Below are 20,995 nucleotides of genomic sequence, written 5' to 3'. Positions count from 1 at the left end.
CAGAGAGGAAAGGGGAAAAACGGCCACTTCCTTTAACACCAACCGGTCTTCCGGCCGCTGCCCCAAGTACCTCAGAGCCCATGCAAATAGGTGCCATACGAGGTCCTTTGTCAGCAGAAACAAGAGAACCTAGAAGGAAAAATGGCTTGTGTTTCTATTGTGGGGGATCAGACCATCTATTACGTGCCTGTCCCAAGAAACCTGTCAAGAAACAGGAAAACTCCAAAGCCCGGCAATAGAGGGAGTCGTATTGCCGGGTACTCCGAAAAGCGACTCCATTTGTTTAACTCCCTGTTGTTTGACTGTCACTCCTGCTTTTTCTGGGAAGGAAAAATCAGGTGTTTCGGTCGTTCTTGATTCAGGTGCCACGGGCAACTACATCGATAGTGCCTATGCTCATGATTTAGGGATCCCATCTGTCACGAAACCATGCCCTGAATTGATCAAAGCCGTTGATGGTACCATGTTAGTGTCTGGCCCTGTTACGGATTCCACTGTGGAGGTAACCATGGCAACAATATGCGGCCACCAGGAAAACATACAGTTTGATCTAATCACTGCCCCACAATACCGTATTATACTTGGCCTTCCCTGGTTGCGGTTACACAATCCTACTATCGATTGGCTCACAGGGGAGGTAAGCTTCCCATCTGTGTGTTGTGAAGCGAAATGTTTCAGTACTAACCTGGAGTCCTCTAGTCCTAGTCACGCTCTTCTGGACTCTGCTTCCACGATTGGGGCAGTGGTCAGCAATGTACTTCCTAAAGAATATCAAGCATTGAGAGGCGTCTTTGATGCTGGTGGGGCTGAGGTCCTGCCACCCCATCGGCCCTATGATTGCCCAATCGAATTGGTTCCAGGGGCCAAGATACCCTCTGGGCGTGTCTATTCATTGACCCAAAAGGAAGACATCATTCTAAAGGAGTACATCGACAAATCCTTGAACTCCGGTTTCATTCGTCCTTCCCGGTCCCCCGCGGCAGCTCCTTTGTTTTTTGTACCTAAGAAGGAAGGAGATCTCCGCCCCTGTATCGATTACCGTGCGTTAAATGCCGTTACGATCAGGAATCAGTATCCACTCCCTCTTATTTCTGTACTGTTGGACCAGTTAGGATCCTCAGTGATCTTCACAAAGTTGGATTTGCGAGGGACTTATAACCTGGTGCGCATACGCAAGGGAGACGAATGGAAAACCGCATTCAAAACCAAATACGGCCTTTTTGAGTACTGCGTTATGCCGTTTGGACTCTGCAACGCACCGGCTACATTTCAGTATTTCATCAACGATGTGTTCCACGATATGCTAGACCAGTATGTGGTAGTATACTTGGATGACATCCTCATCTATTCTCCCTCGTATGAGACTCATGTATCCCATGTTACCAATGTATTGCAACGTTTATTGGACAATCAATTATATGCCAAACTGGAAAAATGTTTGTTCCATGTCCAAGAGGTAGAGTTTCTTGGTTATAACATCACGAGTCGGGGAGTCCAAATGAGCCAGTCCAAAGTGTCTGCCATTCTTCAATGGCCGATACCCAACGGTCTTAAGGCCCTGCAGTCTTTTCTGGGTTTCGCCAATTTTTACAGGCGATTTATCCAGGATTTCTCTCTCATTGTTTCCCCCCTCACTGCTCTAACCAGTCCCAAAGGAACATTTCGGTGGAACCACCAGGCTCAGCAAGCCTTTGATACTCTCAAAACCGCATTTACCACTGCTCCTGTGCTCCAACACCCTAATCCCGCTTTACCATACATTGTGGAGGCCGACGCTTCGGATGTGGCTCTAGGAGCCATTCTCTCACAACAATGTCCGGACGCCAGTGGTTTGCATCCTGTTGCTTACCATTCAAGAAAACTCACTTCATATGAAAAGAATTATACCATCACCGAGAAGGAATTACTGGCGGTCCGCGACGCCTTCTTGGTATGGCGACATCATCTTTTAGGTACCTCTGATCCGGTTCAAGTATATACTGATCATAGGAACCTATTGGCACTCCAATCAGTGAAGTGCACTACGGCTCGGCATGCCCGCTGGCATGAGTTCTTCTCGATGTTTAACTTCAATATAACTTACCGTCCTGGTTCACTGCATTCCAAAGCGGATGCCTTGTCTCGTATATACGGAGGCCCTGGCACAACCCACCATAAAGGGGAATTAGTGTTACCCCATCAGGTGGTTTGCGGCTGTACTCTAGGTGCGTCTCTCAAGGATCAGGTACAAGATTGGCTAAAAACCGACCCTTCTGAGGTGGTTCAACATGGCCTAAAGGTATAGCATTCACTCCCCTACAGACAGGGTAAAATATACCTGCCAAATCGTGACACTAGGCTTACTGCAATGAAATGGTGTCATGACTCAGCAGCAGCCGCACACCCAGGTATCAGAAAAACGATGGATCTCCTGAAACGCTGGTGCTGGTGGCCTTCAATGGAGAAGGACATTACTGAGTACCTTTCCACTTGTGCAGTATGTGCACAGTGCAAGGCATCCCATGGCAAACCCGTTGGATTACTGCACCCTCTGCCTGTTCCGGATCAACCTTGGACGATGATATCTATGGATTTTGTCGTCGAACTGCCTATGGTGGACGGTTACGACACCATATGGGTAGTAATAGATTACTTTACCAAGTTGGCCTTATTCGTTCCCTGTCGGGGTATTCCTTCGGCTCCCAAATTAGCAGACCTATTCTTGGGGACTGTTTGTAGGTCTTTTGGGCTGCCTTCTATCATAGTCACGGATCGGGGGCCGCAATTCACCTCACGCTTTTGGAGGGCATTGACTACTGCCTTGGGTGTCAACGCGAGGTGTTCTAGCGCTTATCACCCCCAAACTGACGGTCAGACCAACGTCTAAATTCGACCATGGAACAGTACTTACGTTGCCTCACCTTGCAACTCCAGGGCACTTGGGTGTCGGTGTTGGCACTGGCAGAGTTTGCCTACAACAATTCTCTGCACACCGCAACAGGGGTCTGCCCTTTTTTCGCCTTGTATGGGAGGCACCCTCGTTCCTTGCCCTTGAGTCCTGAGCTTCCCCTACATGCTCCTGCCGCTCTTGCCTGCGTTAAGGATTTGTCTGCATTACACTTCTCAATAAGGGAACATCTGCTGAAGGCTCAGGAGCGAACCAAGGCAGGTGCCGATCGTCACCGTTTACCAGCCCCAATATACCACTCAGGCATGATGGTATGGTTGTCTACTCACAACCTCCGATTACCGGGTCGCAAATCACTTCTTCCGCGTTTTGTGGGCCCCTACAGGATCACAGAGGTCGTCAACCCCGTGGCGGTTCGTCTTGCACTCCCCTCCTCATGGAAGACCCATCCTGTATTCCATGTTTCCTTGGTAAAAACCTGTCACCCTGCGACCCGACTGTCGTCGCGTCCCCCTCCTGTACAGGTGCAGGGCTCTGATGAATATGAGGTGGCTGGTATCTTGGACACTAAAGTTTGGAGGGGCAAACGCCTTTATCTCGTGGATTGGAAAGGCTATGGTCCCGAGGAGCGTACGTGGGAACCCTTTGATCACATTCATGCCCCGGTTCTTCTGTCGCAGTTCTGGTCCTCCCGGAGGGGGAAGCCATCTTTGGGGGAGGAATCTGTCAAGCTTCCCTCACGCTTCATGGCAGCCCGGGCTTTACCCTATAAACACCGTAATCCAGGCGTCCCTGTGTATAGTAAACAAAGAATTCCACGTTCTCAGCCAGGCGCCTGGAAGTTGGCATGGCAACGCTGGCAGCCTGTTTTCCGTCACGTGACACGTTCGACTCGAGCGTGGTTGCCGGTTCATGTGACTTAAGCACCTCCCATTGTTGTTTCGGTGCTTCTGAATTTCGTTGCGAACAGTTAGCGCTATTCTGCCTCGGTCCCTTGAAATTCCTTGCTTCCTGTTTTCCCGTTTTTGCTCCTGTTCCTACCCATCCTTATCCTGCCCTCCTACCTTCCCTGCCTCTTATCCAGCTTGCTCACGGAGTGTCTCCGGACACGTTTTGCCTTCTCTGCTGCCTGCCTCCTGCCGACTACGGAACTCCAAACGGACTGCTTTTGGACACGTTTTGCCTTCTCTGCTGCCCGCCTCCTGCTGACTACGGAACTCCAAACGGACTACTTTTGGACATGTTTTGCCTTCTCTGCTGCCCGTCTCCTGCCGACTACGGAACTCCAAACGGACTACTTTTGGACACGTTTTGCCTTCTCTGCTGTCCGCCTCCTGCCGACTACGGAACACATACGGATTGCCTTTGAACTTCCTGTTAGGATTCACAAAACCAATCAGTGACTTTTGGGGTTTTCGGCACACGGACTAGAGACTTCAAATTGGTGTGCCATAAGTCTAGAGGCGTCCTCGTGCCGTCGGGAATAGCCAGTTGGGGTTTTCAGCATAACTGGAATTACTTGGACATTTCTTTCCTGCACATCTTTTCTCTACACCATCCAGACAGGAAACTATTGCACAGACGTCAACCAACCTGGTTATTTCCGCATCTTGTGTGTATCAGGTCAGTGGTTACTTGAATTACTGTATGGTTATGCTTGTTTACCAATCAGTCTTGTTGTCTTGTGATGGTAACCGTCTGTTGATATATTTATTATTTGTAACAGCGGAATCGCAGTATCCCGTGTTCCAGGCCTGCGCCTCCTGTGTCTCGTCTTGCATCCTGTCTTTCATATAGTGAATCCCTCAGCTTGTCTATTTGCTTTGTCAAGTTAGAGGGGTACATTACAGGGAAGACCTCCTCGGCTACACGACGGGGCTAGTCTCGGCTGGACATAACATATTCAGAAGCCTTATATACCATGGATGCAAACGAGACCTTGGCCACTATTTTGCAATTAGTGGCAGAGTTACGTAACGATATGACTGCAGCTCATACGGCTACGCAACGGCGCATAGACGACCTACAGGTCGGGCTCCAGGCGCCCATTGGCGCTGATGCATAACCACAGGCCATGGCTTCTGGGTCAGGGGTACTCCCACCTCGACAAGACTCCGGTCCGGTGTATATGACCGCTCAGTTTCCTTTGGCACCACCAGAGAGATTCAATGGTGACCCAAAAACGTACAGAACTTTCTTGAATCAATGTAGACTTCATTTTTTGTGTCGTCCGGCTTCTTTCCCTGACTCCACTACAAAGGCCGCCTTTCTATTGTCCCATCTGGGGGGAACTGCCGCGGCTTGGGCTAATCCACTACTAGAAGAAGGCAGTCACCTCCTCTACGATTGTGATGCCCTAATTGAGGCGATGAGCTGTGTTTTTGACACCCGGTATGCCACGCAAGCTACAGATTTAGAGTTGCTTGGGCTTCAACAGGGTGACACGCCTCTCCTTTCCTATCTTGCAAGGTTTAACCAATTAGTAGCTGAAACAGGATGGCCTGAAGACAAAAAGGCATCCCTGTTCTACAAAGGGTTATCTGATCCATTGAAGGACACCCTTGCTACCGTGCCGATCATACCCACTGCTTTTCCTGAGCTTTTGGATCTTGTTCTACAGATAGATTCGAGGCGCGCAGAGAGGAAAGGGGAAAAACGGCCACTTCCTTTAACACAAACCGGTCTTCCGGCCGCTGCCCCAAGTACCTCAGAGCCCATGCAAATAGGTGCCATACGAGGTCCTTTGTCAGCAGAAACAAGAGAACATAGAAGGAAAAATGGCTTGTGTTTCTATTGTGGGGGATCAGACCATCTATTACGTGCCTGTCCCAAGAAACCTGTCAAGAAACAGGGAAACTCCAAAGCCCGGCAATAGAGGGAGTCGTATTGCCGGGTACTCCGAAAAGCGACTCCATTTGTTTAACTCCCTGTTGTTTGACTGTCACTCTTGCTTTTTCTGGGAAGGAAAAATCAGGTGTTTCGGTCGTTCTTGATTCAGGTGCCACGGGCAACTACATCGATAGTGCCTATGCTCATGATTTAGGGATCCCATCTGTCACGAAACCATGCCCTGAATTGATCAAAGCCGTTGATGGTACCATGTTAGTGTCTGGCCCTGTTACGGATTCCACTGTGGAGGTAACCATGGCAACAATATGCGGCCACCAGGAAAACATACAGTTTGATCTAATCACTGCCCCACAATACCGTATTATACTTGGCCTTCCCTGGTTGCGGTTACACAATCCTACTATCGATTGGCTCACAGGGGAGGTAAGCTTCCCATCTGTGTGTTGTGAAGCGAAATGTTTCAGTACTAACCAGGAGTCCTCTAGTCCTAGTCACGCTCTTCTGGACTCTGCTTCCACGATTGGGGCAGTGGTCAGCAATGTACTTCCTAAAGAATATCAAGCATTGAGAGGCGTCTTTGATGCTGGTGGGGCTGAGGTCCTGCCACCCCATCGGCCCTATGATTGCCCAATCGAATTGGTTCCAGGGGCCAAGATACCCTCTGGGCGTGTCTATTCATTGACCCAAAAGGAAGACATCATTCTAAAGGAGTACATCGACAAATCCTTGAACTCCGGTTTCATTCGTCCTTCCCGGTCCCCCGCGGCAGCTCCTTTGTTTTTTGTACCTAAGAAGGAAGGAGATCTCCGCCCCTGTATCGATTACTGTGCGTTAAATGCCGTTACGATCAGGAATCAGTATCCACTCCCTCTTATTTCTGTACTGTTGGACCAGTTAGGATCCTCAGTGATCTTCACAAAGTTGGATTTGCGAGGGGCTTATAACCTGGTGCGCATACGCAAGGGAGACGAATGGAAAACCGCATTCAAAACCAAATACGGCCTTTTTGAGTACTGCGTTATGCCGTTTGGACTCTGCAACGCACCGGCTACATTTCAGTATTTCATCAACGATGTGTTCCACGATATGCTAGACCAGTATGTGGTAGTATACTTGGATGACATCCTCATCTATTCTCCCTCGTATGAGACTCATGTATCCCATGTTACCAATGTATTGCAACGTTTATTGGACAATCAATTATATGCCAAACTGGAAAAATGTTTGTTCCATGTCCAAGAGGTAGAGTTTCTTGGTTATAACATCACGAGTCGGGGAGTCCAAATGAGCCAGTCCAAAGTGTCTGCCATTCTTCAATGGCCGATACCCAACGGTCTTAAGGCCCTGCAGTCTTTTCTGGGTTTCGCCAATTTTTACAGGTGGTTTATCCAGGATTTCTCTCTCATTGTTTCCCCCCTCACTGCTCTAACCAGTCCCAAAGGAACATTTCGGTGGAACCACCAGGCTCAGCAAGCCTTTGATACTCTCAAAACCGCATTTACCACTGCTCCTGTGCTCCAACACCCTAATCCCGCTTTACCATATATTGTGGAGGCCGACGCTTCGGATGTGGCTCTAGGAGCCATTCTCTCACAACAATGTCCGGACGCCAGTGGTTTGCATCCTGTTGCTTACCATTCAAGAAAACTCACTTCATATGAAAAGAATTATACCATCACGAGAAGGAATTACTGGCGGTCCGCGACGCCTTCTTGGTATGGCGACATCATCTTTTAGGTACCTCTGATCCGGTTCAAGTATATACTGATCATAGGAACCTATTGGCACTCCAATCAGTGAAGTGCACTACGGCTCGGCATGCCCGCTGGCATGAGTTCTTCTCGATGTTTAACTTCAATATAACTTACCATCCTGGTTCACTGCATTCCAAAGCGGATGCCTTGTCTCGTATATACGGAGGCCCTGGCACAACCCACCATAAAGGGGAATTAGTGTTACCCCATCAGGTGGTTTGCGGCTGTACTCTCAAGGATCAGGTACAAGATTGGCTAAAAACCGACCCTTCTGAGGTGGTTCAACATGGCCTAAAGGTATACCATTCACTCCCCTACAGACAGGGTAAAATATACCTGCCAAATCGTGACACTAGGCTTACCGCAATGAAATGGTGTCATGACTCAGCAGCAGCCGCACACCCAGGTATCAGAAAAACGATGGATCTCCTGAAACGCTGGTGCTGGTGGCCTTCAATGGAGAAGGACGTTACTGAGTACCTTTCCACTTGTGCAGTATGTGCACAGTGCAAGGCATCCCATGGCAAACCCGTTGGATTACTGCACCCTCTGCCTGTTCCGGATCAACCTTGGATGATGATATCTATGGATTTCGTCGTCGAACTGCCTATGGTGGACGGTTACGACACCATATGGGTAGTAATAGATTACTTTACCAAGTTGGCCTTATTCGTTCCCTGTCGGGGTATCCCTTCGGCTCCCAAATTAGCAGACCTATTCTTGGGGACTGTTTTTAGGTCTTTTGGGCTGCCTTCTATCATAGTCACGGATCGGGGGACACAATTCACCTCACGCTTTTGGAGGGCATTGACTACTGCCTTGGGTGTCAACGCGAGGTGTTCTAGCGCTTATCACCCCCAAACTGACGGTCAGACCGAACGTCTAAATCCGACCATGGAACAGTACTTACGTTGCCTCACCTTGCAACTCCAGGGCACTTGGGTGTCGGTGTTGGCACTGGCAGAGTTTGCCTACAACAATTCTCTGCACACCGCAACAGGGGTCTCCCCTTTTTTCGCCTTGTATGGGAGGCACCCTCGTTCCTTGCCCTTGAGTCCTGAGCTTCCCCTACATGCTCCTGCCGCTCTTGCCTGCGTTAAGGATTTGTCTGCATTACACTTCTCAATAAGGGAACATCTGCTGAAGGCTCAGGAGCGAACCAAGGCAGGTGCCGATCGTCACCGTTTACCAGCCCCAATATACCACTCAGGCATGATGGTATGGTTGTCTACTCACAACCTCCGATTACCGGGTCGCAAATCACTTCTTCCGCGTTTTGTGGGCCCCTACAGGATCACGGAGGTCGTCAACCCCGTGGCGGTTCGTCTTGCACTCCCCTCCTCATGGAAGACCCATCCTGTATTCCATGTTTCCTTGGTAAAACCCTGTCACCCTGCGACCCGACTGTCGTCGCATCCCCCTCCTGTACAGGTGCAGGGCTCTGATGAATATGAGGTGGCTGGTATCTTGGACACTAAAGTTTGGAGGGGCAAACGCCTTTATCTCGTGGATTGGAAAGGCTATGGTCCCGAGGAGCGTACGTGGGAACCCTTTGATCACATTCATGCCCCGGTTCTTCTGTCGCAGTTCTGGTCCTCCCGGAGGGGGAAGCCATCTTTGGGGGAGGAATCTGTCAAGCTTCCCTCACGCTTCATGGCAGCCCGGGCTTTACCCTATAAACACCGTAATCCAGGCGTCCCTGTGTATAGTAAACAAAGAATTCCACGTTCTCAGCCAGGCGCCTGGAAGTTGGCATGGCAACGCTGGCAGCCTGTTTTCCGTCACGTGACACATTCGACTCGAGCGTGGTTGCCGGTTCATGTGACTTAAGCACCTTCCATTGTTGTTTCGGTGCTTCTGAATTTCGTTGCGAACAGTTAGCGCTATTCTGCCTCGGTCCCTTGAAATTCCTTGCTTCCTGTTTTCCCGTTTTTGCTCCTGTTCCTACCCGTCCTTATCCTGCCCTCCTACCTTCCCTGCCTCTTATCCAGCTTGCTCACGGAGTGTCTCCGGACACGTTTTGCCTTCTCTGCTGCCTGCCTCCTGCCGACTACGGAACTCCAAACGGACTGCTTTTGGACACGTTTTGCCTTCTCTGCTGCCCGCCTCCTGCTGACTATGGAACTCCAAACGGACTACTTTTGGACACGTTTTGCCTTCTCTGCTGCCCGCCTCCTGCCGACTACGGAACACATACGGATTGCCTTTGAACTTCCTGTTAGGATTCACAAAACCAATCAGTGACTTTTGGGGTTTTCGGCACACGGACTAGAGACTTCAAATTGGTGTGCCATAAGTCTAGAGGCGTCCTCGTGCCGTTGGGAATAGCCAGTTGGGGTTTTCAGCATAACTGGAATTACTTGGACATTTCTTTCCTGCACATCTTTTCTCTACACCATCCAGACAGGAAACTATTGCACAGACGTCAACCTACCTGGTTATTTCCGCATCTTGTGTGTATCAGGTCAGTGGTTACTTGAATTACTGTGTGGTTACGCTTGTTTACCAATCAGTCTTGTTGTCTTGTGATGGTAACCGTCTGTTGATATATTTATTATTTGTAACAGCGGAATCGCAGTATCCCGTGTTCCAGGCCTGCGCCTCCTGTGTCTCGTCTTGCATCCTGTCTTTCATATAGTGAATCCCTCAGCTTGTCTATTTGCTTTGTCAAGTTAGAGGGGTACATTACAGGGAAGACCTCCTCGGCTACACGACGGGGCTAGTCTCGGCTGGACATAACATATTCAGAAGCCTTATATACCATGGATGCAAACGAGACCTTGGCCACTATTTTGCAATTAGTGGCAGAGTTACGTAACGATATGACTGCAGCTCATACGGCTACGCAACGGCGCATAGACGACCTACAGGTCGGGCTCCAGGCGCCCATTGGCGCTGATGCATCACCACAGGCCATGGCTTCTGGACGAGGGGTACTCCCACCTCGACAAGACTCCGGTCCGGTGTATATGACCGCTCAGTTTCCTTTGGCACCACCAGAGAGATTCAATGGTGACCCAAAAACGTACAGAACTTTCTTGAATCAATGTAGACTTCATTTTTTGTGTCGTCCGGCTTCTTTCCCTGACTCCACTACAAAGGCCGCCTTTCTATTGTCCCATCTGGGGGGAACTGCCGCGGCTTGGGCTAATCCACTACTAGAAGAAGGCAGTCACCTCCTCTACGATTGTGATGCCCTAATTGAGGCGATGAGCCGTGTTTTTGACACCCGGTATGCCACGCAAGCTACAGATTTAGAGTTGCTTGGGCTTCAACAGGGCGACACGCCTCTCCTTTCCTATCTTGCAAGGTTTAACCAATTAGTAGCTGAAACAGGATGGCCTGAAGACAAAAAGGCATCCCTGTTCTACAAAGGGTTGTCTGATCCATTAAAGGACACCCTTGCTACCGTGCCGATCATACCCACTGCTTTTCCTGAGCTTTTGGATCTTGTTCTACAGATAGATTCGAGGTGCGCAGAGAGGAAAGGGGAAAAATGGCCACTTCCTTTAACACCAACCGGTCTTCCGGCCGCTGCCCCAAGTACCTCAGAGCCCATGCAAATAGGTGCCATACGAGGTCCTTTGTCAGCAGAAACAAGAGAACATAGAAGGAAAAATGGCTTGTGTTTCTATTTTGGGGGATCAGACCATCGATTACGTGCCTGTCCCAAGAAACCTGTCAAGAAACAGGGAAACTCCAAAGCCCGGCAATAGAGGGAGTCGTATTGCCGGGTACTCCGAAAAGCGACTCCATTTGTTTAACTCCCTGTTGTTTGACTGTCACTCTTGCTTTTTCTGGGAAGGAAAAATCAGGTGTTTCGGTCGTTCATGATTCAGGTGCCACGGGCAACTACATCGATAGTGCCTATGCTCATGATTTAGGGATCCCATCTGTCACGAAACCATGCCCTGAATTAATCAAAGCCGTTGATGGTACCATGTTAGTGTCTGGCCCTGTTACGGATTCCACTGTGGAGGTAACCATGGCAACAATATGCGGCCACCAGGAAAACATACAGTTTGATCTAATCACTGCCCCACAATACCGTATTATACTTGGCCTTCCCTGGTTGCGGTTACACAATCCTACTATCGATTGGCTCACAGGGGAGGTAAGCTTCCCATCTGTGTTGTGAAGCAAAATGTTTCAGTACTAACCAGGAGTCCTCTTGTCCTAGTCACGCTCTTCTGGACTCTGCTTCCACGATTGGGGCAGTGGTCAGCAATGTACTTCCTAAAGAATATCAAGCATTGAGAGGCGTCTTTGATGCTGGTGGGGCTGAGGTCCTGCCACCCCATCGGCCCTATGATTGCCCAATCGAATTGGTTCCAGGGGCCAAGATACCCTCTGGGCGTGTCTATTCATTGACCCAAAAGGAAGACATCATTCTAAAGGAGTACATCGACAAATCCTTGAACTCCGGTTTCATTCGTCCTTCCCGGTCCCCCGCGGCAGCTCCTTTGTTTTTTGTACCTAAGAAGGAAGGAGATCTCCGCCCCTGTATCGATTACCATGCGTTAAATGCCGTTACGATCAGGAATCAGTATCCACTCCCTCTTATTTCTGTACTGTTGGACCAGTTAGGATCCTCAGTAATCTTCACAAAGTTGGATTTGCAAGGGGCTTATAACCTGGTGCGCATACGCAAGGGAGACGAATGGAAAACCGCATTCAAAACCAAATACTGCCTTTTTGAGTACTGCGTTATGCCGTTTGGACTCTGCAACGCACCGGCTACATTTCAGTATTTCATCAACGATGTGTTCCACGATATGCTAGACCAGTATGTGGTAGTATACTTGGATGACATCCTCATCTATTCTCCCTCGTGTGAGACTCATGTATCCCATGTTACCAATGTATTGCAACGTTTATTGGACAATCAATTATATGCCAAACTGGAAAAATGTTTGTTCCATGTCCAAGAGGTAGAGTTTCTTGGTTATAACATCACGAGTCGGGGAGTCCAAATGAGCCAGTCCAAAGTGTCTGCCATTCTTCAATGGCCGATACCCAACGGTCTTAAGGCCCTGCAGTCTTTTCTGGGTTTCGCCAATTTTTACAGGCGGTTTATCCAGGATTTCTCTCTCATTGTTGCCCCCCTCACTGCTCTAACCAGTCCCAAAGGAACATTTCGGTGGAACCACCAGGCTCAGCAAGCCTTTGATACTCTCAAAACCGCATTTACCACTGCTCCTGTGCTCCAACACCCTAATCCCGCTTTACCATATATTGTGGAGGCCGACGCTTCGGATGTGGCTCTAGGAGCCATTCTCTCACAACAATGTCCGGACGCCAGTGGTTTGCATCCTGTTGCTTACCATTCAAGAAAACTCACTTCATATGAAAAGAATTATACCATCACCGAGAAGGAATTACTGGCGGTCCGCGACGCCTTCTTGGTATGGCGACATCATCTTTTAGGTACCTCTGATCCGGTTCAAGTATATACTGATCATAGGAACCTATTGGCACTCCAATCAGTGAAGTGCACTACGGCTCGGCATGCCCGCTGGCATGAGTTCTTCTCGATGTTTAACTTCAATATAACTTACCATCCTGGTTCACTGCATTCCAAAGCGGATGCCTTGTCTCGTATATACGGAGGCCCTGGCACAACCCACCATAAAGGGGAATTAGTGTTACCCCATCAGGTGGTTTGCGGCTGTACTCTAGGTGCGTCTCTCAAGGATCAGGTACAAGATTGGCTAAAAACCGACCCTTCTGAGGTGGTTCAACATGGCCTAAAGGTATAGCATTCACTCCCCTACAGACAGGGTAAAATATACCTGCCAAATCGTGACACTAGGCTTACCGCAATGAAATGGTGTCATGACTCAGCAGCAGCCGCACACCCAGGTATCAGAAAAACGATGGATCTCCTGAAACGCTGGTGCTGGTGGCCTTCAATGGAGAAGGACGTTACTGAGTACCTTTCCACTTGTGCAGTATGTGCACAGTGCAAGGCATCCCATGGCAAACCCGTTGGATTACTGCACCCTCTGCCTGTTCCGGATCAACCTTGGATGATGATATCTATGGATTTCGTCGTCGAACTGCCTATGGTGGACGGTTACGACACCATATGGGTAGTAATAGATTACTTTACCAAGTTGGCCTTATTCGTTCCCTGTCGGGGTATCCCTTCGGCTCCCAAATTAGCAGACCTATTCTTGGGGACTGTTTTTAGGTCTTTTGGGCTGCCTTCTATCATAGTCACGGATCTGGGGCCGCAATTCACCTCGCGCTTTTGGAGGGCATTGACTACTGCCTTGGGTGTCAACGCGAGGTGTTCTAGCGCTTATCACCCCCAAACTGACGGTCAGACCGAACGTCTAAATTCGACCATGGAACAGTACTTACGTTGCCTCACCTTGCAACTCCAGGGCACTTGGGTGTCGGTGTTGGCACTGGCAGAGTTTGCCTACAACAATTCTCTGCACACCGCAACAGGGGTCTCCCCTTTTTTCGCCTTGTATGGGAGGCACCCTCGTTCCTTGCCCTTGAGTCCTGAGCTTCCCCTACATGCTCCTGCCGCTCTTGCCTGCGTTAAGGATTTGTCTGCATTACACTTCTCAATAAGGGAACATCTGCTGAAGGCTCAGGAGCGAACCAAGGCAGGTGCCGATCGTCACCGTTTACCAGCCCCAATATACCACTCAGGCATGATGGTATGGTTGTCTACTCACAACCTCCGATTACCGGGTCGCAAATCACTTCTTCCGTGTTTTGTGGGCCCCTACAGGATCACGGAGGTCGTCAACCCCGTGGCGGTTCGTCTTGCACTCCCCTCCTCATGGAAGACCCATCCTGTATTCCATGTTTCCTTGGTAAAACCCTGTCACCCTGCGACCCGACTGTCGTCGCATCCCCCTCCTGTACAGGTGCAGGGCTCTGATGAATATGAGGTGGCTGGTATCTTGGACACTAAAGTTTGGAGGGGCAAACGCATTTATCTCGTGGATTGGAAAGGCTATGGTCCCGAGGAGCGTACGTGGGAACCCTTTGATCACATTCATGCCCCGGTTCTTCTGTCGCAGTTCTGGTCCTCCCGGAGGGGGAAGCCATCTTTGGGGGAGGAATCTGTCAAGCTTCCCTCACGCTTCATGGCAGCCCGGGCTTTAACCTATAAACACCGTAATCCAGGCGTCCCTGTGTATAGTAAACAAAGAATTCCACGTTCTCAGCCAGGCGCCTGGAAGTTGGTATGGCAACGCTGGCAGCCTGTTTTCCGTCACGTGACACGTTCGACTCGAGCGTGGTTGCCGGTTCATGTGACTTAAGCACCTCCCATTGTTTCGGTGCTTCTGAATTTCGTTGCGAACAGTTAGCGCTATTCTGCCTCGGTCCCTTGAAATTCCTTGCTTCCTGTTTTCCCGTTTTTGCTCCTGTTCCTACCCGTCCTTATCCTGCCCTCCTACCTTCCCTGCCTCTTATCCAGCTTGCTCACGGAGTGTCTCCGGACACGTTTTGCCTTCTCTGCTGCCTGCCTCCTGCCGACTACGGAACTCCAAACGGACTGCTTTTGGACACGTTTTGCCTTCTCTGCTGCCCGCCTCCTGCTGACTACGGAACTCCAAGCGGACTACTTTTGGACACGTTTTGCCTTCTCTGCTGCCCGTCTCCTGCCGACTACGGAACTCCAAACGGACTACTTTTGGACACGTTTTGCCTTCTCTGCTGCCCGCCTCCTGCCGACTACGGAACACATACGGATTGCCTTTGAACTTCCTGTTAGGATTCACAAAACCAATCAGTGACTTTTGGGGTTTTCGGCACACGGACTAGAGACTTCAAATTGGTGTGCCATAAGTCTAGAGGCGTCCTCGTGCCGTCGGGAATAGCCAGTTGGGGTTTTCAGCATAACTGGAATTACTTGGACATTTCTTTCCTGCACATCTTTTCTCTACACCATCCAGACAGGAAACTATTGCACAGACGTCAACCAACCTGGTTATTTCCGCATCTTGTGTGTATCAGGTCAGTGGTTACTTGAATTACTGTGTGGTTACGCTTGTTTTCCAATCAGTCTTGTTGTCTTGTGATGGTAACCGTCTGTTGATATATTTATTATTTGTAACAGCGGAATCGCAGTATCCCGTGTTCCAGGCCTGCGCCTCCTGTGTCTCGTCTTGCATCCTGTCTTTCATATAGTGAATCCCTCAGCTTGTCTATTTGCTTTGTCAAGTTAGAGGGGTACATTACAGGGAAGACCTCCTCGGCTACACGACGGGGCTAGTCTCGGCTGGACATAACACCTACAAGATCCACCTCCCCAAAGGTAGTTTGGCGGAAGGGGAAGAGAAGTGGGTCCATATAAATCAGTTAAAGTGTTGCCATCCCAGGCACACTCTGCAGCAACTGGATGAGTCCTCTGCAATACCAGAGGGGGCCGCTCCAGAGTAATTCAGTTCCAACCCTAAAATATCCCACATATAGTCTCTAAAATATTATGATTCTTGAATGAAAATGTCTTCTAATTATATCTTGTTTTTTAAAAAAAAATAAGAATGCAAATGTCTATTGAATTATAAAATGTATACGCTGCCCCACTATATCAATAGTGGGGGAGAAATGTCTACGTATAGGTATTGCCGCTTTGCTTTGTCATCCTAGGAGAAAGAAAACCTGGAGACTGACCACGGAAGATGACCTGGGGACCGGGAGCAAAGATCCGAGGTTCCCGGGGTACCGCCCAATACTCCCATCAGGACCGGCGAGGAGAACCGATTGATCAACCCTGATGGAGGAAAAGATGCTGAACTTTGTCATCTGCGGAATCGGAGGAAGATGAGGCGGACATCCCAGCGCGTGGATCAAAACATCCTTTGCATCCGACTCCCCCTCGACTCGAAATCAAAGCACAGTCGGGTGGGCGGGCTTGTCAGGGGTTTTGACCTATGTTCGAGTTATTATGCTGCAACATTTGGGGCTGTGGGCTTAGAAAATCCAAGATGGCCGACAAAGCCCACATTGTGCCAGAATCCGGGAAAACCACGCCGTTTTGCAGACACCAAAATGGTCACCTAACCTGCCACCCGCCAGTGCGAGCGTGGTGGGCCAGAAGTGAAGTGAAACCATGAGTGAAACGTGGTTCCAAAGGAAAAACAGCAGTGCCTGTTAGCTCAAACACACTTTGAAATCACCTTTGTTTCTCTGAATGCAAGCTCAAAATGCCTATTTCAAACATTGCAAGATATTCAAAAATCTCACTGAACACCAGCAGACATTTGGCAGAATGAAGTCTTGTGTGCATACAAAATCTGGGAAAAGAAAGAGCCTAAAATAATGTTCATAATGAAACTGGCTGAGCTGTGGATGTCAGCAGCTTAAGTTAAATTGGACTGAAAGCCACTAAAATCTAAATGTTTAAAATAAATGAGTGACCTACTGTTGAGTGTCACATAGTTTGCAACTGTTAAATGTCATAGTTTTGAACTTAGAATCTGCATTCTAGCTGCATGTGTAAAAATTGTAAGTTTGATTTGGATGTAGAAAACTGGAACAAAAGTGACATTTAGCTGAAGCCTGGCTTAAAGAGATTGAATTCTGCCTGGCATCTACCCCTGACAGGAGTTGAAACTTGCCCAGCAACTCTTCCCAGGCCTGGCTGCATTCTGCTGCCCCCACCAAAAGGAGATGACACCTCTCTGATTGAATCAGGGGAGTGGCACCTAGGACAGGAAGGAAACAGAACAATGTACTTTCCTTGGCAGGCAAATGTTATATTGGGGGGGGGTTGTAAAATAGCTTCCTCTTGGGAGAAACTGGGAGGGGCAGTGCCTCTGTGAGCAAGCTGAGCTGGAGGAAGTGGACAAACCAGAAATTCCACCATGTGCTTTGGGAAACCACACCCCTCTGGGCCAGAGCATAATTTTAAAAAGATGGATAATTCATAGTACGGACTTGTCAAAATTATATAATTAATATCATTATTCTTGTGATATTTCTACGCACATTTTAAGAGGTGTTATGACTCTGTGGTATGTTCTGGGGGTAGTAGCAGAAAATAAGGTATTACTCTGAATGTCTGTATGTTAAAAATCTGACACTTTATCATCTGATGCCCATATTCCTTGTGCATGTTTGTGTAAATTCTGGAAAAGTTTAGAGGTTGTGTTCTTGATGAAAAGGGCATAATTCTGTCATAGGTGGACATGACATCTTACAAAGACAGGGATCGGATGGTTTGGTGCTACAAAAAATATGTTATCTGGACATATAATATTAGAAAGATGGTACATAGATAAATATGTATTTGGATCAAAAATAGATTTGTGGGCAAATTGACAAGGGGAGTGTTCTTTCTGTATGCCATAAAATTAATGCCTGATGATACTCCATTCCTTCCCCCAATCAAGGGAGAGAGGAGGACTTGGCCAATGATAAGCTGTGAGGGGCAGGCTTAGTTACGCCCACGCACACACCCACTTGCAGAACACATAAAAAGAGACTGCTTGGACAGACAAGAGATTAATTTTCCATTTTCTTGCAGAGCATTTTGCCGGACCACACAACATCTAGAAGGAACATCCAGAACTTAGACTCCAGATAGACTACAGAACTTAAATCAAAGGCCTAACCCACAAGCTGAGAACTCTTCTCAGCAGGCCTTCAGAATCCAGCAATCCAACCAAACTATTCTACAGCCGGGCGAGCTGTTGGATTCTTTGCCAAGAACTTTTGCCAGAACCGGTAGCAGACCCAGAAAGCAGTGCTGTATCCCGAGAGACAAGAACCAGAGAGACCCAGACCAGACCGCTGTGAAGTGCAGAGCAGAGCTGACCCAGAGAGCTGTGACTTCAGACCCACCCGCCGGAGTCCAGTCCAAACCTGCTGATCAGACCTTGACAGCCTATTTCAACTTTAGAGTGTGAGTACTCAGCTAGAACTGTGCCAGAACCAATCTCTTAGTCTAAAATAATCTGATCCAAACCATTTTAACCTGTCCAGAACTGCATCATAGAATCGTGTGTCCCTTCTCCGATTTTAAACCTGTAAAAGTGTAATTTTGTCATTTTGAATCATTATTTCATTTCTGAAAAACAACCTTCATAAAATCGTCTGTATCTTTGGAATCGTGTGCTAGGAACGTGGTTTAACTTCCATCTTAAAGCTAAGATTCTAAGCTTTCCAACAAGCCTAAAACCGACTTTCTACTCCTTATAGTTCCTCCGTAATCGCGATCGACGCACTCGGAAAAAAGTGCCGCAAATTGACAGTTTGCTTCATTTCAACCACGTGTAAAAATATCTGTCTTTTGCTTCCATTACTGAATCCTGTTTTCAACCTGATAACCATCCCTGAATCATTGGTAGGTCTGACCTGAACTGATTTAAAGTATCTCTCACTCACCCTGAACCTCTACAGGGAATTAAAAGCATGTTCAGCATATTTTTCACTTCATTGCCACCACATTTAAAAGGATCTTGCCTGCTTTTAAATCATACCTGTTTTCCTCTAAGCTCGCTGGGGGGAACTGGAAATTTGTATTGCATTTTGTATTCCTGAGAATTGTGTGCTCCCCTTCCATCTCCTTATCTTGCATAGGGGGGGAGGGAATTGTCAAAGAAAAAGTGATCATATTATCTTTGGTTGAAATCATATCAAGTTTATTTCTGTGCTGCATTTTTCCCTCATTGCTTTTCCTTGAATCCATAAAAGTATTTTCTGCTACCTTATCCTTCCTTTACTAACTCCTCATTGATTGTAAAGAAGTGTGCTAGTGTCAGATTATCTATTGTTGATCAACATTATATTCATAACTGTGCTATCAATTATTAATTTATTCATAAAAGTGTGATATATATATATCTTGTTTACTTTCTCAATAAACCTTTTAAATTGCAAAACAAACCTACTTCTTGGCTCAGTGAGATCAGGGGGATTCATAGAGAGGGGTGTTATACAAGGGTTATTCATCCAGTGTTTAACTTGCTATACAAATATATAAATAAGGGCTTCCCTTGAGCAATCCCAGACAAGTCACTGACTTAGTGGGAGTGCTTGATTGGAGTCACTTAACAATGCGCATTGGGATTAGCGCCCACAGTGGGTGTGGGTACGTGGTGGAGGGTGAGGGCAATTGGCTCAGGGTGAGATCGGTTAGTCTGCTGGCTAATATTGATGTGGTGGTGGGAGGCATGAGGTAGTCTAGATCCAAGTCTGAAATTTCTCAGGAGCCCAGTGCAGGGTTGGTTGGGAGTGGGTTTGGATGCAAAATGTTCAAGCCAGAGGGAAGGGAAGTTAAGGTAAGGGTTGCTCATCACATACTACTGACATTCTGCCTATTAAACATATACCAATTGATAATACTTGTCGACAGAACAATTGCACTCACTGTACTACCTATGGAAAGATAAGGGAAAACATGGGTTTGTCATCAGTAAACAGGAGTTGGACCAAGAAATGAGTTGGCCTAAAATGTAAGTTGGCCTAAAGTATACAGGAGTTTGACCTATGAACTTCTGGTCTATAAGATCTATGATGCTCCAACGCAGGCTGATCTCACGAACGCCGTTCACCGAGCCCGGATTCACTTAATCGAAACATCATCTCCTCCCAGCACCCCTTCCCTAGCCTCTCCCAACGCAGGGAACACCCAGGCAACTCATTTTCTCTCCGCCCTGCTCACCCCACACCCTGTTGTGTGTTCCCCACTCCCCGCCAACCCTGGAATCGCGACCCAACTTCCAGCTCCCAACTCTAAAAAATTGTATATAGACACACAAACAGCACACCCAGAAAATACACATACCCCTACCAATCCCCACATCTCCTCCTTACCTCCCAGTCATCTCCATCGACATCCATCAATGCTGCCACCATCAGCTATTTCCTATATGTGTTGTAAGAGCATGCGTTTTTCCCTGACAAGCCACCGTTCGGTGAATGTGGTCTACTGGGGAACATTTTTCGAAGAAAGAGTATAACCTGGCTATAGGCTCGTGCTCTAAAGATTGCACTCCCTTACCAGCTGATTATTATAAGTTATTCTAAGAGTCGGGTCAATATAAGTCAATCGATTCTCACCAATGCTAAACACATCTCTTTTTGAAAATATAATTCTGAAGATGCTACCAGAAACCTTTAGAGAAACACGATCCAGAAGACACAGGATTGAGAGATAGACCACCATGTGACTTCTAATTGTAAAGTAATGAGCATTTGTAGCAGTGGTCGAAGTGTATGAAAAGAAGTAGCGGAACTATGTTCCATGTTGGCCTGTCCCCACTCCCCACAAACCCAATCGCCACGCCCCCTTCACGCGCCATACAAACCCTTAAACAAATGCATCTACTGTCTAAAGGAACATTCAGTGCAGCGCACTGAAGTGCAAGTTTCAACTTCTTCCTACACTTTTATTTTAAAATGAAACCATTCGGGAACGGTTTCTTTTTAAAATAAAAGTATAGGCACAGTAGAACTTAATTAAAAGAAGCTCATCAGACTTCCAGCTCTACCATCCAACAGGACATGTACATTCTCTGTGCAGCCTGGT

General features: G+C 47.9%; 1 protein-coding gene across 1 annotated transcript in view; it reads right to left on the bottom strand.

The window, feature by feature from the left end:
* The window catches only part of STK32B (serine/threonine kinase 32B), a 2,582,157-nt gene that overhangs the window by 921,326 nt on the left and 1,639,836 nt on the right, over nucleotides 1–20,995 (bottom strand). The window lies entirely within an intron of this gene.

Source organism: Ambystoma mexicanum, chromosome 6q (assembly GCF_040938575.1).
Source record: "Ambystoma mexicanum isolate Mex_15411 chromosome 6q, UKY_AmexF1_1, whole genome shotgun sequence".
NCBI lineage: Eukaryota > Metazoa > Chordata > Amphibia > Caudata > Ambystomatidae > Ambystoma > Ambystoma mexicanum.
The sequence above is the reverse complement of the archived record's forward strand: the minus strand, read 5'-3'. Positions and strand labels throughout refer to the sequence as shown.